Source organism: Seriola lalandi, unplaced genomic scaffold (genome assembly GCF_002814215.2).
Source record: "Seriola lalandi dorsalis isolate HSWRI2012SDOR001 ecotype SW California unplaced genomic scaffold, Sedor1 jcf7180002054425, whole genome shotgun sequence".
NCBI classification, from domain to species: Eukaryota; Metazoa; Chordata; class Actinopteri; order Carangiformes; family Carangidae; genus Seriola; species Seriola lalandi.
In genome coordinates this window covers 1927960-1954845 of record NW_019524978.1, presented here as the reverse complement: position 1 = coordinate 1954845, position 26886 = coordinate 1927960, and the positions used below count along the sequence as shown (strand labels likewise).

Below are 26886 nucleotides of genomic sequence, written 5' to 3'. Positions count from 1 at the left end.
TTAGATATCCGCCACAGCTCGGGAAGCTAACATAACTTCACTGATCATTTTTCATAGCAGCAGCACATGAAATGAAAAGACCTCACTGTTATCAGATCCAACTTCTGACCAGTCACAGTTCAGTGCATGTGTGATGGGAAAACCCATCCTGCTGGGCAACTTATACTTAGCGGCTTTAAACAGACACACACACCCAACAGTTGGTCTTAAATATGCCTCTCGGCTTTTTAAAGACTTCATTCATTCACAAATGTGTGTGACAAAGCACTTCCCACACCACTTCTGACCTCACACAATGACACACACTGTAAATAGAAGCCACTACAGTCATTCATAAAGATAGCTACACTCTATGTCTGTACTGAGCTAAAAGGTATGGTGACAATAGAAGCCTTCATTCACTTTAACTTATATGAAAGAAATAAAGATCGATCGTCATGGTTTATATACTCTCGTCAGACACTGCAGTTTCTTCTACGCACATCAAAGCTAGACTTTGCTTAATAATTCACAAATGTATGAATGTTTCAGCTGAATAGAAGCTGGAATTTAAATTACTCTATGCAGACAATCAAGCCTGCCAAAAATAACAGTTTAATTGACCTGACTGAACATGGCCACTGCTAAATTTAGGGGTTATTTTAAGCCCTGCGGGGTATAGGACAGGGTCTTGCAGGACACACTGAGGAGAAAAATGGATGCCAGCCGTGGCTGTGCACCCTCAGCAGTCCATCCTACATGAACAGGGCAATCCCCCGCTTTGGCGGCCCAGCAACATCGGCATCAGCTGCTAGCACAAATTGCATTAGAGGAAAGTGGGAAGACAGCCAGGTCTTTACCATTCAGCCGACTACAATTTAGAGTAGGCAATGACACAGCAGTGAGTAACATTAGAAAGAGCAGACTGACTTATTGACTATAATTATATTTGAACCCATTTGGAAAATATTCTTGATATCAGATCCAACATATTTATGTTCTAATTTTTGTTGTTTTTTAAATCTTGAAATTGTTTTTAATATTTTACCATTAAGAAATGATTACTACTTTAATCTGGAGACACAAATAAGACCAGAGAGGATTAAAAGCTTCTTGCCTTTTCACTGATGTCTGCTATCAGATGAAAAATAATTTCTACCACAAACACAGCTAAAGCCTTCAAAGCTGATGAAAGAAGTGGAATTTATGCTACGCTGGCTAACCCATGCTAGCAGCTCAGTGAAGCTGTACTCGCAGCTGTGGTTTGAGATAATGCTAACATCAGCATTCTAACATGATCACCATGAAAGCACGGTGATGTTTAGCAAACATAATGTTTACTAATGTTGCCATCTTAGTTTAGCACAAATGACAAAATAAAAAAGAACAAGCAAAATTTTGACCTGACAATGGCACTGGATGAAAACTCAGGGGAAAAGATTACATCACATAAATGTGAGCACCAAATTTAACGGAAAACCATAAAATTATTGTCAAAGTATTCAAACCATGAATGTTAACCTCACAAAAGTCACCAAAGTCAGATGGATTCATCCTCTGGTGACCATGAACATCTGTACAAAATTTCATCCATCAAACAGCTGCTGAGATATTTCAGTCTGGGCCAAAGTGTTGGACCCATAGATTGGCAATGCCACCCCTACAGCCACACCACTTTCAATTACCTTCAACTTCTCAGTACATAGAAATAAAGATAACCACACAAACTGATGCCACATAGAGTGAAGCAGTCAAGTTAGAATATGCTGCCAGCACCCAGATAGGCAAAGCTCCACAACTGAAAGTTGTCTTCTGTATCTAGAAGGCATCAGTGATAACACAAGCAAATGATTTCTTTGTATGGCAGCATGTTGAAGATACCGTGAGGCAGCTTTCTAACGTCCAGTAAAGGTTTTACATAATATCATCATAGGTGCTGGCGTCCGAATGAGTGTTCACTCCAGTCCTCATGCTGTCAGACATTTTAACATGTCTTCTGATGCAGTCTGTTGTTCTTTAAAAAGGCAAATATTGCATCAAAACTGTTAGAGGGAAAAAGCCTTGGTCTGTTTTTCAGGATAAAACCAGGTCAGTGCATGGAGAATATGGGCAAGGACGTGTATTTAGGGCAGCTATTCTGCAAGGATAAAGATGAGTATCTAGCAACACAGAGACATTCATACTTCTGGGTGTCTTGAGAATGTTTACAAACCAAATACTTTCCATTATAAAACATCTGCAGCTACATCAACATACAAACAACCTATACAACCGAACTGCCTACAGACTATTATGATGTACACCGAGTCCTTCACTTTAAGAACAAGGTTCATGGGTTTACAGCTTCCTGCAGCTTCCCCATGCTCCACAGAAACGTAGCTCATCTTATGTGTCGCGATTTAGTGGGATACTGCAGAGGCGGAACGTGATGAGGTCAGACAGCTCTCTCATTGGCTGTGTCATCAGTGTGCCTTAATAAGGAGAGCGGGAACTCAGAGGAGCACAGACGCTGTTGAGGAAGTAACACAGAGGAACGTCTGGAAAATAAACACCTGCCACAGAGCCAGCTCCTGCTTCCCATTACCTCCTCGTACAAAAACAGCACTAAACACACACACACTCACAGACAGAACCACGTACATGTACAGCAAATGCATTCTGATGTTGCTATGAAATGAAATGTGACACTACTGGTGATGTCTACTCCTCTCTGGCATGTTCACTATTCACTATTCTTCTGAATACGTGTTGGAAGTCAGTACAGTACACAGCTCCATTTCCAACCTAAATCAAAACAATGAAAAGGCCAGAAAAAGCTGCCACTGCATTGTATTTGGCAGTAGCTCTGTTTGTTTGCAGTAATTATACAGATGTCTAAAATCAATATACAAACGGTTTACAGGTGTTAAAACTGAAATGCAAATCAGCATTTTAAAACAAGACTTGAGATGTCCACACAAATAGACCCAATGACGGCAGAAAACCTGCAGACATGCTGATATGCAGAAAATAAGCGACTGTGATTCAGCAAAAGCCCAGTTGCCAGATTCTCACAAAAAGAGAGAAAAAAGTAGAAGAAAAAAAAAGAAAACTGGGGCAATATTTATAGAGGAACTCTCCCTCTTCCTGATGATCTGCTGGAACGGAACAGATGCAGCAGAAAAAAAAAAAAAAAAAAAAAAAAATCTAGTGGAAGGAAAAGTGAAAGAAAATCAACATATAAGACTTGGACAGGAATGAAACCTAAGCAAAAGTTTGAAATGAAAGCATCTGGAGGACGCTGCTGACATGAAGAAAGTGAAAAGCCAAAGTGGGCAGAAAGATATGTTGGGATGGATTGACTTTGTTTGAAAGTGGATTTTCTCTTCACCTGCTGGAACCAGCTCAGTTTCATCCTTCACATCTCCATCTTTCTCTGATTCATTTCCGTAGCACATGAAGATTTCCAAAAAAAGGAAAACTATGTAAGATAATCCGGCGAAGGCATGCTGAGCTGCACACTTGAGGAGATAAAGGGATGAAGGGATAAAATTAGATGAAAATTTGAGAAAAAAAAGCATGAACTCCCTGCGGGGCATTAATGAAATTCACTGTTGCTCAGCAGCACCTGTTAATGTCCTCTGTTGTGACTGGACACAGGATAACAATCAGCAGAGCGCTCAGACTTGAACTAAGCCCCTCTCATAGTCTCATTGAGGTCAGAGGTCAGCCGAATGGGGTTTGTTGCTACGGTCACGTATCAAAGTGAAGCACTCTTGTAAATCCACCGGACTCTCGCGACACACACTCAGACAGGCAGCGTGGAAGACTGACAGCGAACATGTGCGTCAATCAATAAAACACTCAGCAGTCAAGAGATGCAGCGTGCGAGGCACACACACACACACACACACACACACACACACACACACACACACACACACACACACACACACACACACCAGCCGGCATGATGAAAGGCAAAGGAAGGTGCATATGCAAACAGTCACATGTTTGCACCTGTGCAGAGTCAATAAAACCAAAAATAGACAAATGAATAAGAAACAAACTCTCATGCAGAGAAACCTCTTCCATCATCACATGTCCTGCCGTACTGTGGCTGTCATCACTATAATGTGAGTGCAGGCGCCCACCTTTATACTTCTCTCTGACGTTTTCATAAGCCTGGATGAAGTCCTGCTCCTCGGCGTTCGGAGGCAGGTAGGCGGGTTCGTACATGGCCATGTCGGCGCTGTCACCCTCTTCTTCTTGTTCTCCTCCTCCTCCTCCTTTCAGCTTCTTCCTCCTTCCTTTTAGGTCAGCGTTTTCCTCTGTGTGTTTGGATGTGTGTGAGGCAGCCTGCGCTGTCCTCTGTCTGCTCTCTCAGCTGTGTGTGAACCCTCCACAGCTCCCAACTTCATTCCACAGCCCCGCGCCACACCCCCTCCCCCACCCCCCCTGCTCTCCCCCTCCTCTCTTCCATACCCTCCCATAGCCTGGCTCAGAAATACTAATATAAATGTCAGGCTCCTCCTCTTAAAGATACACAGACTGGACCAGCAGGCACACGCTCAGAGTGTGCTGCTTGCCAAGCACAAGCTCAGCAGCGAGGAGAGCAGAGCAGCAGCAGCATACGGATCTCTGGAAACATTTCAGCTGAATTAGTCTGTGATGGATGGCAAGTAGATTGTAAGACAACTGAAGCACAGATACATTTTTCTTAGTGTTTCTTAGTGTCTTGTGTGTAACCTCATAAAATACATAAAACATCACACATTGTGTTTGTTATATCGACATCACATCATACATCTACTGTACATAAAACTCTCAAGTCAATTATGGAGCCTTACAATGACTTGCAAGTACTAATAACAGCTCAGTATCCACAAATGCAAGTAGCCAAGTAGCAAGTATCCAGAACGACTGAGACCTTGTGAGATGAATGACGAGTTGTTTTTGTGCCTTCAACTGCAGAAATCGCAAAAGTAATGTGTTCCATATCCCAAGAAGGAAACCTCACAGTTGCATCAGAGTACAGAATTAGCAAATGACACTGGAATGCCTTGTGACATGTTAGCTAGCTAAAGCTGAAAAATGCCAATCTGCATAGCCCCCATGGGTCATACTGTATAGTGGAATAAATATTGATGAGCAAATCCTTTCAAATTGATAAATAAATTAACAGAACAAATCCAAACAATGCATATGGATTCATATTCATAAGCTCACCAGATGCAAACTACAAGAAGGGTGCAATTTTGCATGTCCCAGTTCCCATGGTTCATTTAACACATAGGGCTCTGTGCAACAAGGGTGGCCTGTGATAAAAAGTTTGGGATATTTAAAGTGAGATCCACATACAAATGTATCTCTAAACAAGTTGCTTCATTTCTTAATATAATTCTGAAAATTTCCATATACGCTATTTCTACATGCTACACAGACATCCTTCTGTTTCTATCAAATTAATGTCACTAAAGAAGCTGCCGAACCTTCACGACTCTCAAAATAAAATTCATTCCTTATTATTTCAAAGATGCTGAAGCTTTTTAAGTTATTGTTCTATAATGTCTTAATTTAATCACACAAGGAAGCAGCCAGTTGCTACAGGAGGTAATCTCATAACAAAGATGTCCACCCTGTTTGTGCCGCAGTAACACACTCCAGCTGCTAGCTTTTATGTTTGGGCCCCTCACTAAGAAAGCTGATGCCTGTAGTGCAATAAAATACATTCAAAGGAGGTTGCGGTGTCAATATGCCCTTGACATCCACTGGGAACATAAAGTGTTGGGGCAGCCCCTGAATATTCAACAGATGCCAAGTTGATGACTAAAAACATTATGTTGGCACAGTGAGTTAGTGCATACTGTTATCAGTGGATCCAGGCTGCGTCACTGTGTTGCAATCTAAAAATGATGTCTTGTTGAGGATTTTTATGATGGCATGTCTGAAAAAAATGATGAGGACAATGACAGTGCTCTAATGGATATATCACCCCTGCACTATTTCCTTGCTGGTTTGTGTAGGAGTCGGTTATAGCACAATAACATGGATCTCATGTAGGAAAAAGGAAAATCCCTGCAGCTCAGCCGTACTATCAGACATTTCTTTGGCAAAGGCCGAACTGACATCAGCCAGGACACTTTCCTGAGAGGAAACACGATAAGTCCTCTCCAAACTCTGCTGTTGCTGCTGCTGCAGAAGTGTGTGTCTATATCTTTACTCTCACTCCAGGAGGAAATCTTACTACTAGAGATAGGCACACTCTTTATGTAGGGCATGGTTTCTTAATAGCAAAGCACAGAGACAATTGTAATACGTGTTTTCAAGCGTTCCTATCTCAATTAGATTGCAAATATATGGCAGTTATATTCATAGCTATCTTGCCTTTACCCAAAGTTACATTGTACTGTATATAATGAGATAATCTGAAACCTAAGAAGGAAAAAAATTCAGGGTCCTTTAAATATGAATTGTTACATGTGGAAATATAGTAGTATTTCAGATCATATTATATAGATATATACCTGCATTTTAATGAGCATATGTGCCTATGTGCTATGTTTTCACATAATTCTGTATGAAGACGTGCATGTATGTCCACCACAAAACAGTGTAGACAAGTGGTTCCCAAAAGACCAACATTTTATAAACAAAGAAAGAGTGGAGTGCTGCACAAGTAAGTGTGCTTTAAAAGCCCAGAGAACGTAAATGGATAAATATGCAGTCAACATAAACTCCTCCTGAGGCAGCACTGAACAGCTAACTGTTGACGTATCCCTCGAAATAGGGAGAGGCACAACAGAAAAATGATATCAGCATGTTCACTTTGGATTGTGATAGATAAAACTGCACGGACCTATAAAGAGAGGCCAGCATCCAGGTGTGTCCAGGTTAAGTGGTACTGTGACATCAGTGTTATACTGCTGGTTAACGTATGGGAGTTAAGAGTGGAAGCTAAGTGAAATGTTTAAGAGCGAACGTTTAACACATCACCCACTCTTAACACTCACTGACACAGGATCTCACAACGTCATCCCACACATGCACACACACACAAACACATAGTGGTGACACTTAAGAAGATATTTAAAGTAAATCTCTCACTGGGAACTTAGTAGATCGTACTAGATTTCTGTCCACGCCTTAACAGCTGGACAACCATACCTGGCTTTGTGACATCTGTTTATTTAGTTAAGCTGCGACTTTAAAAGGCGTGTGATCTCATGATCTGAATGAGTCAGATAAAAGCTGAGGAAAGAAGGAATGAAAGTATGTGGACATGTGTGTGTGTGTGTGTGTGTGTGGATTTGTGTGTATGGTGTATGTGTGTACGTAGCTTTCCCAGATCCTCAACAGGTGCCTGTAGCGGCTCATGACTCTGCACACATTTTTTTTTAGCCTACACACACATAAGCTTTCTACATCAGAAGGACGAAAAGTGCGGGTGCATGTTCCAATGCGATAACTGCTTTATATTGTGTGTATGTGAACTCTCGTCTCAAGTATACACATTGTTTGTGTGTGCATTTGCACTTCGTATGATACTTTGTCTGTGAATGGTCTCAGGGGATGAATGGAACCCAACAAACAAAGCTGTGAAACTTAATGTGTCCTCTGCATCCTATACATGACACATTAAATATAGTCTGTAGAAACAACTAGCTGGTTAACTTTATATTTACTTTTTATAAAGTCTTGCTTGTCCAGTATACCCACCTATAAGGATCATGCAATTAATTGGGATGATGTAATTCTGCATGGATTGTCTAACATTTCTTTCCTTGCACTTGGAAGACAAAAAACATTTGGTTGAAAAAGCTATACAGCTTGCCAGTACACAGTACATCTCTCTGTTTCCTCCAGGTATGTTTTCTTGATATTCTAGTGGGGACAACCATTCCCATCATTAATGTTTTTCACACCACTCTGTTCTGAGAATGTCATGCCACTCCTCACAAATCACAAGACATCTTTTATATTGAATCGTCAAGGGGATTACTGAAGCTCAGCTCACCGCTGATAGAAAAAACCAAGGGGGAAAAAACAAAATCTTGTGTACACAAAAGTACACACGCACACACTAGAATGTACACACACACACACACACATACACACAGGAGTTTAATACTGGCCAACAGCTAGACTGATAGTCTGGCTGTAGAAGATGACAAACCTCTCACCAACAGTGTGACAGCTGCTATGATGGGGAGAATTTATCGCCGGCTCTAACTTAAGCAGGACTCATCCTCTGCTGGATTTTGATGGGATGGAAATTATTTTGTCGGTAGAGACATGGTTTGAAAGTGAAAGAAATCTCACTGTGTTTCTTTTCTTCCTTGTATTTCCACTTAACACACTCCTTGATCCCAAATAGATTAATTGGAATCAAATCAATGTTTCATTGTCAGTAGCACACAGACATGATCAATAGCACTGCAGAGGCAATTCCAGAAACTCCTCCTCCTCCTCTAAAGCACACATACAGTTAACGTTCATGTTAAAGAATGCGATTTGTACACGACCACAGTTCACATACAGTAAAAAAAGCAGGTGGCATGTTATCTTCTCTGTCAGCCCTGCAGATCCGTTGGTTGTATGTTTAGTGTTTCTGCATAAAAAAGACATAAGTGAAGTTCGTCACCTCATTTCCTCCTTTCCCCTGACACAACCTCTGTCAGTGTATCATCATCTGGGAGTTTATTAGCCAGGGCTGGGGCAGACTGACAGGTATTACACCCTGTTGCAATCATGGTGCAATGTTGCTGTAATAACAGTTAAATCATGGGCAATAGACAAGCATAAAAAAAATTTGAAAAACAGGCCTGGCTCCCTCTTCTGGATATCAACAACAGAAACATATGTGATGCACAGTTAGTGGCCAGTTATTCTGCTATTGCTTGTCCACTCACATCACATGTTTTGTTATGGCTCATTTACAGAATTTCAAACTGATGGTGCAGTGTTCAGCATGCCTTCCCTGGAGCAGTGTGTAATGGGGAGAGGCATAAAGGTCACATCTGTAAAAAATGGCAGAAATAGAGATAATCTGTCCGACAGGCTGGCTCAATGAGCGTGAAAACTTATTGTCTACTGAAATAAGGCAGAGCCCTGTATCGCCATGGGCACAAGGAATACACTATGTATGCAGCGCTATCTAAGACGGGTGTGGGAAATGAGACACATTTTCCAGAAGCCATGATGACTCCAGAACCAGCACTTTCAGCTCACCAATCTTCTTATTATAAAGCGCCACCTGCTGGGCAAATAGGTTATTGACATCTGAAGGAGCGCTGACAGATGATGATAAGATGACATTTAATAATCTATTGTAGTGCTTCTAAATAAAACTGCAGCTGAGATGCAAAAATAGGCGGAGGCTAGAATTGAGAGAGAACACCCAGTCACTATCCTAGCATTTACATTACACCAGACATTTCTCAAACCCTGAGGAATATGATTAGAAACACAAAGAGCTTTTCATAAGTGAATCACTTCAACAGTCCAAAACTGCGAGGCAGAATATAATAAAAAGGCAATGTATTCAGCTCAATGCCTCCATGAAATGTGCTTTTTATTACACCATTATGAAAGCTGTCCAATGACAAAAGACAATCTGTGTCTGCTCAGTAACTGTCTGTGAAAGTGAAGTGTGTTTGTCTGGTTGGAGATTTACACTTGCAAAGGGGCATCTCTTCAGTGGTCAGTTCACAGCTCTAACTATTAACACTGCCTGAGGGTATAGACAATGTATGACTCACATATTTCCCATTCAGCCTATAAAAAACCACCTACAGTGCTGCTGCTGAGATACTTAGGGCTCTGTTCATCTACACTAATCATTTCCTCAGTAAATCTCAACTGCTTACACCACAGTGTGTGTGCATGTGTATGTGTGTGTGTGTGTGTGTGTGTGTGTGTGTGTGTGTCTGTGTGTGTGTGTCTGTGTGTGTGTGTGCGCGTGCGAATGAGAGAGAGAGAGAGAGAGAGAGAGACTGTGTGAGGTGATAGCTCAGTATCAGATCATAGCCTCTCCAATAATAAATAATTGAGGAGTACTCTGCAGGGATGTTTGCAGTTTTCAAAGCAGTTTGGATTTTCAAGTCAACACTGAAACACACTGTGACTGTGAGCGTAGTCAACGTTTAACACAAAAAAATTCAGGAAACATGATTTATTTAAATTATTACAACACTAATCCAAAAGGCATAATTTTATAATAAGATTTTACTATTAGTCACAACCGCCTTTAAAATTGTTATGCTTGATGATGATGATGAAACAATCCCCTGCAACCTGTTTTCTTATTGGATGCGGATGTAATAAACTGTGTATTATGCAAACTATAATTCCATTAGAATTACAAGCAAACTCTCATTGAAATATTTTCTTTCCAAGTCCTTTCAATATACAGCAGCTTCAGGAAATATTCAGACACTATCGCTTGTGTATTGTGTTGTAGATTTCATTGTAAAACAATAAAACTACCATTTTACACCCATCAGTCTACTCTCAATAACCTGTACTGATGAAGCGAAACCATACCACCACATTTGTAGTAATTGCGAGAGATTTCAGTTTTTGATTTTTAATAAATTTGGAAAGAATTCTGGCTAAATTATGCTCCAACATTCACAGTGTGTAACAGAACTGCAGCATTTCATTTGTGTTAACATCTCAAAAAACTTGTGAATTCAAAATCAAATAACAAAGTGCAGCGTGGCTGTTATTAGTATCAGTATAACTAATAATGGTGATTTTTAAGACATTTGACTGTGAGCATGGATTCATTTGCTGCTGTTTAGTACTTCACAATGTGTGACTCTCAGTAGAAGATAATGAGGTCCACCATTAATACATCTTACATATGATAATCACGAGGAGGACGATGTACAGTAAGTGTTCTTATTTTTCTATCTAATATATACAGTATATATAATGTACACTAAACGCATCATCTTATGCCTTCAAAGGTAAACTTTTCAATGAGGTCATGTTTAAATGACATTACCACAATACAGGCAAGCATCAGTCAATGAGTAACTTGATACTGGAAGGAGGAGGCTCTCAAACTAACATTGGAGTTGACAGAATGTATGTGTCACAATAACTTGATGAGGGTGTGTGTATGTATGTGTGTGTGTGTGTCTCTAGCAGCTCACTCAGCTAGGATTTTGTAAAATGGGTGTTGTGACTCTTCTCACATTGATGATACTTTCTCCCAACAGTGAAGGTCAAATAGTCAACCACATGGTGGCAGGGTGGAGTGTCTGACCTTATACTGAGTTATGTTGCAGGAGCACAGAGTCAGTCCTTGAGAACCGGTCTCATGAGAGCACTAAGGACTTGTACATTCCTCTGACCAGGGATCAGGGATGACCTCTGACCTCTTCCTTTGCACCTGTACTGACCCCATGCACAGTCATACAGTGGACAGTAAATCCTCTCCTTGGCCAGTCTGACAGCTGACTGACTAGAGAGTCAGTTGACTCAATCATTCACCGGTTCGTGAATGAGTGTACACTGGTGTACATCATCTTTATAGCCTTAAGATGTCTCAGTAAAGAGACTTTTATTATAGTTACAGTACATCTCTAGATAGAACCATCCTGTTAAGTTCACGTCTTAATCCCAACGGAGTCTTCTCTTTCCTATTCACAACCTGCTAATGCCACTGGTAATAAGATCCAATGGTATTTTATTGAAGCCTTCACTTAACACCAGGTCTTAATAAGCTCTCAATCTAATTTTTCAGGGTCTATTCCCATAGGTGATTACAACAGCGTCTAAGCTGCTCTAATTGGTAATTATAAAGATACATGTCATTTAATAACTAATTTAGAGATCTGCAAAGTTGAGAGTAGTCTTCAAAGATGACTGACGAGACATAAAAAAGAACATGTTCAGCCTGAGATCGCATGACTGCCACAACCACAGACACATCGCACAGCTCAGCCAGTACAGAGAGTAACAGAGTTAAATACATACATATGGGGAAATATTTCAAATAAATGCTAATTTTTGCAACTTCAGTTTAAAAATGATGAGTATACGAGTCTGCAGCCATGCTAGTGACTCTGTGAGGCTACATTAAAGTCTAAATAGGAACATCAAGATGCTAATAATGACAAGGTCATGTCCTTATTTACAGAAGGTATGTTTGCCATGCTACACTATGCTATGCATCTTATATGGTGGTTTTGCATCTCCATTAACTGTCAAGTGTTACCCCAGCTAGAAAATCAACACAGCCACACAAACACAAACAAGACTGAAAGTTTACAGCCACACGAGGGGCTCAACTTGTATTTAGGCACAGTGATGCTTTGAGCAAATGCTAACACATAGCATGCTAACATACTGACAAACACATGCTGATGTTTAGAATGTTTACTGTGGTCACCGTTTTCATTTTTCATGTTAGCATACATACATGAAGTACAACTGAGCCTGATGGGAAATAGTTTTGCAAGTATGTGGTGGTCAACCAAAGTATTGGACGAATACAATGTTTGACATGTTGTTGGCGCCGGATTAAAAGTTAAGGGCTCATCAAACTGATTACAATTAATCTTGTGGGGAACAGGAATGTCTTTACCCAATAGTTGTTCAAATATTTCAGACTGGACCAAAATGTTGGACCGGACAACATTTCCATGCTGTTACCATGGTTAAAAAAACCAAACTCCTTAATGCATTGAACAAATGAGAAATCAGTCTTTTAGTGCCTTCAATCTGCATCTATCTACATCTTGCATCTCCAAAACATCAGTTACAAAGAAGAACAAGATACAGCCTAATTTCTACTTTGCTTTTTTTTTTTTTTAATTACTTATCCGGTTAGTTTTCTAAATGTTTCATCAATTCAAAGCTTGTAGGAGTCTCCCTGTAGGAGTCTCTCTTCCTGTAGACACAACCAGACATCAGACCTCCCTCAGCCACACTGTAAGTGGCTAACAAGAATTGTGTTTAGTCCAGTTCTGATACCCCTCCAGCACATGCTCATCTATATACAGTCAGGGATTCTGCAGCAGCCAGTTAGTCAGTCAGCAGAGCCGACAACAAAAGCTCAGCCTCACCCATGGGTGCTGACACAGCCTGACCTGGCCTTCTGATGGATAGAGGAAGAGGATGTGGACGCAGGCCTATTGTAGGTGCTAAAGTTTTTCAGACTTCCTCTTTGCCCAGCAGGAGCACGGCACTCCAAAACAAACCTGATCAAAGACTAACTGAGGCTAAAACTGGCACATTGAAAATAAGCACATTAAAACATAAAAGGGGAGTATTGTATTGTTATTTCTGTGCTACAATGACAAAGAAGTCACACAAATAAACAGGTTTTACTGCCATCATATCAGTGCAGATGTGGGGTTGTCCTGCCTTTCTTACAGTGACTATGGGAACACCATTTTAAATTCACCTCACAATCAAACACAATAAGGATATCAAATGACCCGTACAATATTGATACGAGTCAAGTCATGTGATAGAGGTGGTACTGATAATTACACATACGATGATTATGACTGTTAATCTACCTCTTTGATTCATATGTTGGTTTTACACGAGGCCTTCTCTGGCCATGAACTGTGTAAATGTATCTAACGCTTGGCCTCAGGCAATCAGCATGTCACAGAGATGGCACTGCCAAACCATGGTGTAAATAAATAATGTGCTTCCAGCATCCCGACAGTTGAACTGGACGGGATCCCAGCCTATTGTTTGAGCAAAGCGAACCACACCTCGCATTTGGAAAACTAGTCTCTTGCTACTTTCCTTGGAATGGATTCTGAATGGATGAAGTGTATATCCTGTTTAACCGGCAAAGCCTATCATCAGTCTGCAAGAGGAAAGAATTACCTTACAGCTGTATGTACAAAATGAAACTGTTTAGTCTCCTTTTTTCACTTACACTATCATTTACAAGGTTAATTGTTCCTGAGGGACCTGACTGTTAAAGCTGCATCATGCAGGTCAAGGCAGCTTAAAATGCATGGTGGAGCTGCAGCAGAGAAGAACATCCCATCATACCACTAACGGGAATCATGTTCTCAACCCCTCCCACTACCAGACAAAGTAGTTGTCTCTTTTACATGATTTCATAATTTTTTAAGTCCACAAAATTCACTGCTATTTCAAGACACCAAGAAGCACACGTGCACCAAAAAACATAGACGAACTAGTATTACTGTGACCTGTTCAGTGGTCAGTGTCTCAAATTGAGCTCTCCACCAACTGATGTGATGTTGTCTCAAAAGCTCTACCCAGAATGCAAACAAGACATTCCCACAGACAACAATGGCCGTGACATAATTATTAAATGCATTTTCAATTGCTTTTCAGAAGAGAAGTATTAGAGTCAACATTCTTAATCCCTTTCTTTCTTCCTCTGCTCTTGAAGTTTCTTATATCAAAGCAGTGAACATTTTGTTTTCTACTACAGTTATGCCTAAGTGTGAAACACATTTCAAAATACCACTCTACATTATTGCTCATATTCCCCAGCTGCCCATGTGAGCAATATTCCCTCTTTCAAGATAAACACAAATCTGAAAAGCAATATTTCACTGACCTCTTTTGGTTTAAAGTCTCAAGTCTGTTGTAACTGTGACCACACAGATGTGTGGAATTTGCAGCCACTCCTAAAGGGCTTGTGACACTCGCATTCAAAACGACGAAATGTTGCTGCAAAATTATTTCATTTTAATGGAATGGTGCTCACAGAGTTGAAGTCTTTCATTTCAACTTCAACTTCAGTGAATTTTGACACGCAAATTTGTCCTGTTGACTGTAGGCCATCTTTAAACGCAGTCGGAGTTTCAAAGCATGTAGTTTTGTTTTAACCCCCCCCCCCCAAGTATGGTGTAAAATCCTCTACAAAAGAGACAATTAATCAGACAGGAAAGTCAACTGCACAAATGCCTCTCTTGAATAAACTGTGTGAAATAATTTTGCTTTTAATAACTTATCTGATGAGTACACCAAAGTTTTGATAGTGATCCTACCTGCAATGCGAATCACAGCCCTCTCTGCTGGATCCAGGACCTCCCCTGAAGCCGACTTAGAGCGTTTGACCCTCTGGTGTTTGGACAGGTTCCAGGGGAGGGTGTCCCCGGCACTGGGGATGCTGCTCCTGTCTTCATAGCTTTCCTCCAGTGGGGTTCGATCCCGACGTCTATCTTTACGGCTCGCCATCACCTACCTACTGGAGAGATTACAGTGAAGTGTTTGAGACTAACTGCAGAACTGACGATGAATGCAGTCATGACCACAATACACACCATATCCACAAAGCATATTGAGGGTTGTGTGGAACAACACAAGCCTGTTCAGCCAGTTGACTCTGTTACAGTGGCATTAGTCTGGACACACATTTTCTGTATAAAGTTAAAACTAATTATCATTACAAAAACAAGGGAATTAGAATTCAATATCCAATGTCGGTTAAAAACAAAGCTGTAAGAGGGAGAGCAGCAACGTGCTTATAGGCCTGGCTATGAAACTGTAGAAGGTACAGAGAGATTAACTGATCACAAGGTGACCACGGTTTCCAAAAGTACATAAACACTACAACTTGAAATTTTCTGGCCAAGTAACCAAATCACTAAACCTCCGATTCTTTGATGTAACTGCCAAGAACCGAGGTGTAAAAGAGACACCCATGTATTAGTAAAACCAACAGGGATCTGGTGTTGTGTCAGGTTTTCTCCTCTGGGCTGTGACTTCACTCCTGTAATGTTTAACTGTCACTGAAATGTGTGGCAAGATAAAACTAAAAGGCTTGATTTCAGAGTGCCATAAAATGCAAAATGCAGGGCTCAGACACACAATGTGCTCTGTAGAATATCAGCAGTGGTGTGTGGAGCTGCCTGCAGGGAGAGGCTTTGTGATCATGATAACAGTACAGTACTTTACCTGCTCATGCAAAATAAAAGGGTGGAGTAACATTCCTACAAGGCATCCATGAAATTTTGAAGTCACCTCTGCATAAGCTGTAAACTGAATAAAGACATTTCACAGCAGCCATATAGTCTTACACTCATTGATCACAATGATATGTGATGGTAATATTAACCACATTGTGTATTCTGATTGTCCAAAGGCAAAATGGCACTTTTGTAGTCTTCATTACTGTTCCTCAGTAGAAATGTCTAGGGGTGTAAAACTCACTGTGAATTTTAGTTTGACTATTTGTTCAGCCTCTGACCCTTGCCTTCAGGTTAAATATTTACCAGTAATGTGCTGCATCACCATATATAGTGACAGAGCTAAATAGAAATAATCTGTGTCACTGTGAAATGTCACAACTCGCTACAAATGACATCATATCTATCATATTCCTAATTAATATTCCAGGCCGTACACTGTGTACTATGCTAAGGGGAAATAAATCCACAGTAATTGTCTATTTGCAATTAAACCTAACTGCGGCTGATAGCCACATAACACTTGAAGGTGTGTGAAAGTAAGTGTGGAGATGAAGCCTTACACAGCCCGGGGTAATATGCTCAACTTGGCAATGGTTACTGGCTTAGTGAAAGTACAGCCTCTACTAAATGAACCTGAGCTCCGTCTATGAGTCATCATCACTCATAAACACTGTCTGTATCTGCCAAATAAAAGTGAAGCAGTGTTTCCTGAAAGGCAAGCTGATCTGACACCTCCTGCCACTCTCTGTCATATCATGACTCAAATCTCTTAACGTTCTGTCAGCATAAATATTTGAGGAGAGCTGTGTATAACTATGACACAACGCACTGTGAGATAAACCTCTGCTCAAGGAGCTGTGAGCAAGCAGTGACACAGTGTGTGGTAACACTACTGTAACATGCCTTAATGTTGTCAGTTCAAAGTTCAATCCTTTGTTATCATACTGTACATGCAAATGTTTTGGCTGCACCACCTAGCATTAGGATCATGATGTCATCACAAAACAGGCTACAGCAGGCAGACACAGATGGACAGCAAATAATATGATCACAGCTGCTTTAATTCATTAATTTGTTTCCATGTCAACATAGCAAATATTGTTTCTGGAGCACTGCTTACCTATGGCACTTGTAAATGGTGAAGGAAACATTGTCATTGTCAATACTGTAAGGGAACATAGAGTATACTCCTTGCAGGAAAAGTTCCATAATATTGCCGAGTGGTATATTTACAGCACGGGTGGTATCATCCGAGGAATGTGTGTCTTTCACCTATTCTAAAGTTTTTTCTGTGATACATTGGTCTCATTTTAGGGATGAGAATGATTTTTTTTTTTTTTTTTATAAAAAATATTCCATCAGTGTCTTATGATTATACTGCACTACAGACCACACAGTAATGACACAACCAAAATTAATGGCCAGTGCTGCTGGATTATAATAAAAAAGTAAGTCTACTAATGGGCTCACAAATTTTATAATGTGAAAGTCTAAAGAGCTCATTATTAGTAATACTGCAGGGCCTCCAGTGCTCATGGATTCAAATTATTTATGTTGTTATATATTAAAATGTGTTTTGTAAATTATAATAAGGGTGACATTTACAGTATGGTTAGATTAGGTTAATCTCTAATTTGTCAGGGCAATAGTGCAACTAAACTATGTATGGTTTTTTGCTGGGAACCTTAAGGACTCCAGAACCTGCAATTTCAAACTGCTGGCCTAAGGCACCTGCAACAAACTGTTCCCCAATGCACACTACAACATATAGGATGACTCAGTAAGGCAAGTTACGACTAGGCTACTGTACTGTGTCACTATAACCTACCGGTATTTCCTGAAGGGTTCAGCCAAAATCACAATTATCAGTGTGATCATGCCTTGTCTTACCTTACTGCTGTGTTGGATCAGTGCGTAAAAGCCTGTCAAACAGCCATAAATGCGTGCACCGGCGTTTCAGTCTGCGTTTTCCAGGTTATCGCCAACCAAAACAAACGAAGTCACAGTAAGCCCGTGTGTGACAACGCATAGCATGTGTGTGCCGGTAATGTAGAAACAGCCACTCCTTTCACAGGAGGCAGGGCTGGAGGAGGCTGGAGAAACGACCCGCTGTGCAGAATCCGCAGTCATCTGTGATGTTTCTCTTTTCCTGCTCGCTCTGTCTCATCCAACATCCCTCTCTGCATGGCGACACCTCTGAACTCATTCGTTAACTGACACCCCGAAGCTTTAAAATGCCACTTCTAATCTTCATAACTCCATAGAAAAGACGAAGCAGGCGTCCTTGCTGGGACGTTCAACCGGCACCGCGGACTTGCTGTGGAGCTGCTGTGCCGATCGAGGGCAATTAACGGCGGGTCTCCACCAACGCTGTCTGGTTCTGCGGTGAAAAGCTGCATTACTCACTGTTCGATTAGTTCGCCTGGTCGTCCCGGGCTGAGCATTGTTGTGTCTGCAGCTGCAGGGTATTGCAAATGACACAGTATAAGAAGCTGTAAGGATTTAGGCTACAATGATGTTTGGATTAATGTGAAGACAGCAAGTTGTTAGCCTCTAATTGCTATGTGCTGTAGGCATATTGTTGTAATTATTGGTAATTTTGACAATTTAGAAATTAAAACCTAATCTGGTCACACTTCACTTTGAGTCTTCCTATTTACGATTTTTAAGAGTATGAATATTTAATAAATGGTTCTCAATCTAGAATATTTGTTTTATGTGCCGATAATATTTGTAGATTTTTTTAATTTCCTCTGTCCAGCAATTGAAGGTGTAATGTGTAAGATCTGGCCGTGTTGTAATACCACTTTATGACACTAGATGCTGTGTGAGTCAGTGTAGAGTCTAGTCTGCCCTCAGTCCCACAAAGAAGAGCTTCCTCCAGAGCTTGAAGTTACGCTACAGATTCAACTAAAAAAAAAAAGCTTAGCATAGATACATAGAAATGCAGAGATGTCTGAAACGCCTAGAAAACGATCTTTACCTCCATCCCGCCTTACACCCGTGTATCATGCAGTATCCCCTTGCCTTCATATTTGTATAGGTAAATAAAAACATACTGTTTGTATTACAAGTACTCATCATTTGTTTCAGTGCTATCAACAAGTTTAACTATCAACAATAAATGCACATATAAATAAAAAAATTATAAGTAACATGGGGGGAAAAAATCAGGTAGCACAATCTTACACATTGTACCTTTAAAGGAGCTATTTGTAAGTTTTGCTATTGCTACATCGTCAACATTAGCATTAGCAACTGTTGACTTAGCATTTTAGAAGAAACATTCGTCAAACTTCATTCCTTTACTTGCCAAGAGCTGTCTCTTTAGCAGTGGAAAGCAACGCCAATGTTAACTCTTAGCTTCTATTTCTATCACTTCTTTTCTTCTACCGAAATTAGCATGCTAACCAGCTAACTCCAGCCCAGTCAAACAAGCAAGTTTTAATGGCAGAAAAACCATATTTTCCCATTTTGGGGGGGATTTTGTGTTCACCTTGATGAAGCAAGTTCAACATACCCTGGGTAACGTGTCTCATCTGAACTTAACAATGGTCGTCCTGATAACCTTTACTACTACGCTGGTCATGAACGGGCTCAGTTAACGCTGGGTTTACCTATCAGGCAAGGAGCGCGTTCATGTGAAACAGGCGGATTTGTTAATTATAAGCGACATCGTAAGAACCATGAATAAATTCAAATTATTAAGGTCAGACAAAGATTATATTGTAAATAAGTGCATGAATTATCATTAAGTTTCTTACTGAGTGTTTTTGCTCTTTTGTCTGATGATGAACAAACTGTTATGAATATGAGATGCAGATAATAAGAAGTTAAAGTGTTTCTGCTGCTTTTTTTGCATCAACATTTATTATCCTATGATTTAAAACAATAAAACATTTACACTCTGTTGCAGAATGAGTACAGGACCTTAATTTGTATCACTACTTTTATTTAGCTAAAGTATATTAATACTTCTTCCACCATCCAATGGTGAACAAGACTAATTAGAAATCCCCAAAAACTCTTAGATGCACACATATTACTTTCACCAGGATAATCACGTGTGAGTTACTTTGCTTATAAAATGAGACTTTGTGTAACACTATGAAACACAAAGTTTTTTCCACAATAACCATACTCCCACATTCATCTTAATTCCATCACTACCTTTTGCCAGTTTATTGGGGTACAAGTTAAATGTGGCTGAATACAACAGTCTTGCAGTAACTCCTCTTTATATTTTTATATATTGTCTACTTAATTGATATACACAGGGTGGAAACAATTATGGAAACATGTCTGAGTGTAATGAAATACAGTTCAAACATACACATATGTACATATATTGGTACTGACGATAACCATGATATTTTAAATGTGAAATACTGATATTGTGTCAATATTACCTATATGATATTATCATGATGGCAGATGTTTTCACTGTCCATTAAGTGTAATTTTTCCTTTTGCCAGCTTTTGTACAGTTATGGTTACAGACTCCCTCCACCATCCTACAACTATATTTGAGTATAATTCAAATATATAGAGCACATATAGACACATGTTTATATATGTGTGTGTATATATGTATATATACTAATATACATATAGTTTGGAAATGAAGTGAATGGAATGACAATTTGCATAACTGAATTGTAGAACCTCTGGAATCTTACATGTCATGATACAGGGTAGAAGGACTCTTCATAGTTGTTCGAGTACACACAACAAACAGCAGCTTTCTGTTGAGTTTTAGTACGTTTTAGTCAGTTTTAGTAGCATTTGACAAAGATAAACCAACTTTTTCCTTTGTTCAGAATAGAAAACAGAATTGTTAGTTAGAAGCTTGAATTTCAAGTTAGACAACAGCAAAGACAACTATTTATCCAGCAAGAAGCATGTAAGTATTTACTTTATTTTATAAACTATTCATTTTATTTGAATTATTTCTTAGTTAATATCTCATTATAAAGAAAACTTTTCTTCCATGGTGTCTATTTTTATTTACATATTTAGTTATTCATTATTAGAAATAAAATGATAACTACATTAGAGCGTGTTACAGTGTGTTATAAACCATTTAGATGTTTTAATTCTTTATATATTTATCGTAAATGTTTAATATGACAAGAATTGTACGTCACACAGTGTATCCCAAATTCTAATATTTTTGCATTGACTCCCTCTTGACTTGGGAAAAGATTTTAAGATTTTTGATTACTTCATCCTTCTTTAGATCACAAAATCTTACATCTGTACTCTCAGACCTTTAACCTCAGATGCTGCCTGAACTCAAATATCTAACATCATTATTTTCTGACTTCCATCCTAGTTCAACCCAAGAAATCAGCCAAAATGCACTCAGACAGCGACCAACTCCAGGGCACCAGCACCCTGAAATTCATCCAGCTCCAGCTGCTCGAGCTGGCCAGGGACTGCGACAATGTGGTCCACAACGGTCTGGTCAACTCCCAATACTTTATGCAGCTGCAAAATAAATTGGAGAAGCTTCTTTATGAGGTATGTGTTGATCTGTCAGACTGACGGGAAACATCTCATCACTTTGTTGTGCTGTTTTATTCATTATTAAGAGTTCAGTAACAGAAAATCTTAACATTTTAAATCAGTGCACAATGATATTGACTCATCTAAAACACAGAGGTGTAAGAATAACTGATATAATGAATAATCTTGTCTTTCTATCTCATTTGTAATTTGTCCTCCAAGAAAACAAACAAACACATTCACTGATGTTTAACCAGTTAAAATGAGAAATAGACATGTTATACTGTTTGTAAACCCTTCAAAACCAATGTGAAAAAGGCAGAGCTGTCAACCTAAAAACAAGGCTGTTTTTCTGCACCTTTCTTCTTTTCTTCATGTCTGATTTAGACCCGCACGGTTTTCAGTCCTCCTCCAAGACAACCAGAGATGGAGGACTTTGAAACAGTCCAATATATCAACAGTGGTGCCTTCGGGTAAGTAAGACAGACATCTCTCTTTGTCTTCAGACCGACTCTTTGGGTAGTCCCGAGAGTTTGGTCAAATTAGAAAAGAAGATGAAATGAGGATGTCGTATTGTTGATTATTGTTGTGCTTACATTAAGAATTCATCTGCACAGTTTCTTTTTATATCAGAGCTGATGTCCAGTATTAGAAGCTGTTCATGTTTCCAATGTTTTGTGCAGGACTGTAAACCTGGTACGTCACAGGGAGACTGGTCAGGCTCTTGCCTTGAAACAGATCAAGCGGCAGAGCTTGATCAGCGAAACAGATGTCCAGCAGTTGTTGGTAGAACACAACATTCTCACCTTCTCCGACAACCCCTTTGTTGCGATGTATTGCTCATTTAAGACAGAGATGGACTTATGCATGGTGGAGAATGTGGAAGGTAAGAAGGCAGCTTTTTGTCATGTTTGTTTAATTGATCAAAGATAGTGCACACTAACTATTTAACATACTGTCACATATATTCTTTGTACTATGGACCCACTGTGCACATCTGGCACACACTTGTAAACATAACATCTGACACCATCTATCTTTATGGATCCCTCTGACCTTGTAGGTGGGGATTGTGATACCTTGCATCAACGTTTCGGGCGTTTTCCAGTGGACGTGGGTCAGATGTACATTGCTGAAACTGTCTGTGGAGTAGAGTACATCCACAGCTTCGGTATCCTTCACAGAGACCTCAAAACCAGCAAGTAAGTCCTCAACCCGTTAAGACAATATTTAGTAGATTTTTCATTTCTTTATTTCTGGTTTCAAGCATCTAACTGACTGTTGCTAATGTTACCGGTGCCAGACCAAGGGGAAATCTGAACCGGCAGCAAAGGTTACACAGGCAAGAGTGCACTGTGTAGCCAATAAGAATATTCTGTGGTTTAATAAGGCAGAGAGCCAAAGTTAGCGTCTTGCTCCAGCCGATGCTCATTTAATATAGAATACAATAGTATACATATTTCTCATTCATATCAGCTTTCTAAAACCTGCTGCTTTAGAGTTCATGTTTCACATTCACACCAAAATACATGTTACAGAAATCTATAGTAAATGTTGAAACCTAATTGACAATAAACAATATAAAACATTCTATCTAAAGAAAAATGGTTTCACACAAATTTAACATATGACTTAAATTTCTACATAAATAAGAGTAGGCTTAGCTAAAATATAATATACTATAGATATAAAATATAATATATTTATATATACAATATATATAAAATATACCAGTACAAAAATTACAATACCCAAAACACACATTTACTTTACTCAAATTACTACAGTCACTCATATTTTAACACATACACCACAGTTACACTCATCCTACACTGATATATCAGACACAGAACCTTTCTGCACCATTAGCATAACACTCTCTTACCCTTTCACTTCACCTCTTAACAAAATGGCGCAACTACGCCCTGTTAACGAGCGACCGGAAGTGAAACTAATTTGAATATAGTATCTCTCTTTATAATTAACTCGTGGCTGACTAGCTTATACTTTAAAACAATCTTTTAAACACATTTTCGTATATTACCACATGCAAATGTCTGTAACTTGCGCTGACAAAACGGTAGAAAACCGAAATTCACGGAGGTAAATATCCTCAATGGCGGCGCCCACCAAGACACACAGCACAGCATTTCCAACCCACTACACTAAGCTCCACTCTCCTTAGTTACTGTTGCTATGTATGCAATGGTGTCGGTTCTTGCTGTCCAAAACAGTGGACAGTGTTGGACAAGTTAGTTTTCAGGGTTGGGGTTTGAAAACTGTTAATATTAGACTGCAACTTTCATCATTTTTTGATGGGCTGTCTTTTTTTTTAAGTTGAACTTACTGAAACTCCCCCCCCCCCTTTTTTTTTTTTTTTTTTTTTTTATCTTGGCTTCAGGTTTCAGGTTGATGTTTAATCTAACATGAGACATTTTGCTGCTTCCTTCCTTTGCAGTCTTTTGGTCACCTCGAGAGGCCACATTAAAATAACAGATTTTGGCCTGTCAAAGATCGGGTCTCTGAACATGGCAGCAGAGGTCTGCGTAGAGAACATCGTCAGAGAGTTCACTGACGGAGAGGTTAGTTCCTTCTCTTCTCCATTTAATAAATCTGTGTTTATCCAGTGTTAATGTCGTGTAGTGCTCGTCAATCATTTTCTGTTTTCCATTCCCTCCTTCAGATCGCAGGAACGCCAATATTTTTTGCACCAAAGCTGTACCAGGGGAGGCGTACGGGAAGGCCGTCGACTGGTGGGCTGTGGGAGTTATTCTTTATCAGTTCCTGGTCGTCTCTTTCCCATTCGAGGGAGACAGCGAAGATGAGCTGAAAAATGAAGTCATCAATAGTAAGAATTTCTAGTTCATTTCATTTTCTTATATTTATCATCCTAGCAGTTCTGAGTGAATCTTTATTTGAATTTGAATTTGAATTTCTGATTTCTTTTAGATTTGGGTTATCAATCTTTACACTGTTAATGTTGCTCTAAAGGATGAGGCCATTTGTTTCTGGCAGTCTCTTTGGTGGCGTAGATCTTTGTTATTTGAAGTACTTGATTACAGATGACTAATATCTGACTGATATACTTTTACAGAAAATGTCACCTGGCCAGAGGAGAGAGATGTGGTGCTGCATGATGCCCAGGACATCATAATGAGGCTCCTCAGGAAGAAAGCATGAAGCGTCTGGGCACAAGTAAGTGGCAGGTTTACAAATAATGGACAAATGTTGGATGTGAAAACAGATTGCAGCAGTGGCATAGAGCTGTTTTATAAACACACAGCAACTGCTCTCCCAACTGCTCAGCATTATCAATTTTTATGATAACATTAATGGGTGTCATGGTTAGGGGTGAACTACATGTAACTGTAGTGAGACCAGTTTCATCCACCTTAATGAAAAGGTTGTCCATAGAAAGACTCGGTCCTGTTGAGTGCTGGGAGCTCCAGAGAACTTTGACTGTTATACCCGACCCCACTATAACAACATTAGTGGGGCTGGGGAGGCGGTGTGGAGAGATTGGGGTCGGGAGCAGCTCTTAAGCCAGACCAAAGATGTGTTTATGAACAACCTAAATGTTTGATTGTCGTATTTCTCATCCAGGAAGAGCCAATGAGGTGAAGGCACAGCCCTTCTTCCAGGACGTGGACTTCGATAACCTCATCAGTCAGAGGCCCAGGTTTGTCCCTCAGCTGGAGGACGAGGAGGACACCAGCAACTTCGGAGGTAAGTGCCAACAAAAACACATGACAAACCAGAGACATGTCTGATAGAAGTACAGGACACTTTCTAGTTTTATAACAGACTGTCATCTTTAATTATTTATATATTATTTGATATTTAAATATGCAGTTAGATTCATGATTATCACATTGCTCATGGAATGACACAAAGTGTTTTTTTCCCAGTAATGTGTGGTGGGAGTTTCAGTCAGGATGAATATACTGTCAGCCTTTTTTCATGACTTCATGCATGACAGTTTTTCATGTGTTCTTTGCAGCCCAGTCTGACTCGTCCTCCAAAAGCAATTACAACTGCAGTGTTGACTGTGACCATTAATCCACTGACAGTGACTGCAAGTTCTCTGTGAAGGACAAATTCACCTACCACAAATCCGGCTATGACTGCAGTTTCACGGAGAGCGAATGGGCCTATGACAAACTCATGGACGGTGAGAGTTCCGGTGACGTTCCTGAAGAGGCGCTTGTGGAGGTGCCTTACTTCTGCTCTGTGGCCTTCCACTTCAGAGAGGTACAGTTTTTATCCAGTTCCTCTGCTGTTTGAGATGAGCTAAATTTAAATACACTGACTATAAATAACTGAACTGACTGATTAACATTGGAGTGAATTCTCAGGAAAAGCACTCAGGTCCAATAATCATCAAGATTCAAAAGACTTTATTGCCATTTGCTCAGGAACAACGTACATGGACACTGGAATAGTTCAGTTCTTCAGTCATGTCACAACAATCAACAACATGACGTGAAACTTTCACGTGTTTTCTTTTTAAACTTCAGGTATACAGTGACCCAGAGCCGCTGTCCCCCGCCATACTGCTCCTGCACAGTCTGCTGCCCAAGAGATCAAGATACAGGATGGTGGAGGAGGAGCAGGACGAAGAGGAGGGGCTCTACCTAGGATATGAGGAGGAGGGCTGAGGACCCAGAGGGCATCATGGACACAGAAAACTCTGATGAATCCGAGGACACCAAGGACCCAGAGGACACCAAGGACACAGAAGATCCTGATGAATCCGAGGACCCAGAGGACACAGACGACCCTGAGGACACTAAGGAGCCGGAAGGCCCCCTGGACTCTAAAGCCTCAGAGGAACCCGAAAATCCAGAAGACCCACAAGAACCTCAGGACCCAGAGGACAGCCTGAGAGTCCCCACCCCCAGTGACCGGACCAAACACTGCAATGCCAAACTGAGGAGAAAGAGGAGGAGAAAGAGGGGGAAGAGGGGCAAGAAGAGAAGGAATGGAAATAGGAGGGGCAAAAAGAGAAGATGGTGTAAGTGGAAAAGAAGAAGAAGAAAAAAGGAGACCAGGCGGGGGAAGAGAAGACGGTTGAGGAGAAGACGACGACAGGGAAGGAGGAAGATAACATTTAGGAACAGGAGCGAGAAGAGGTGTGAGGCCATCTCTCCCTATCCCTCCACCATCCCTTCCCCATCCCTCCATCATTCATCCACCATCCCTCCACCATTCCTCCACCATCCCTTCCCCATCCCTCCATCATCCCTCCACCATCCCTTCCCCATCCCTCCATCGTCCCTCCACAATTCCTCCACCATTCCTCCACCATCTTCCCCCATCCCACCACCATCCCTCCACCATCTTTTCCCCATCTTTACCCCATCCTTCCACCATTTCTCCCCCATCGTTCCTCCATCCCTCAGCCATCTCTCCCCCACCTCTAGCCCATCCCTCCACCAGCCTCCCACCATCTCTCCCCCATCTCCCTCTACCACAAGCAGAAATATGTGTC

At 40.4% G+C, this 26886-nt stretch overlaps 1 pseudogene; it reads left to right on the top strand.

The window, feature by feature from the left end:
• The first annotated feature begins 21245 nt into the window (after positions 1–21245).
• Positions 21246–26053, top strand: LOC147818867 (microtubule-associated serine/threonine-protein kinase 3-like; annotated as a pseudogene).
• Positions 26054–26886: the final 833 nt, after the last annotated feature.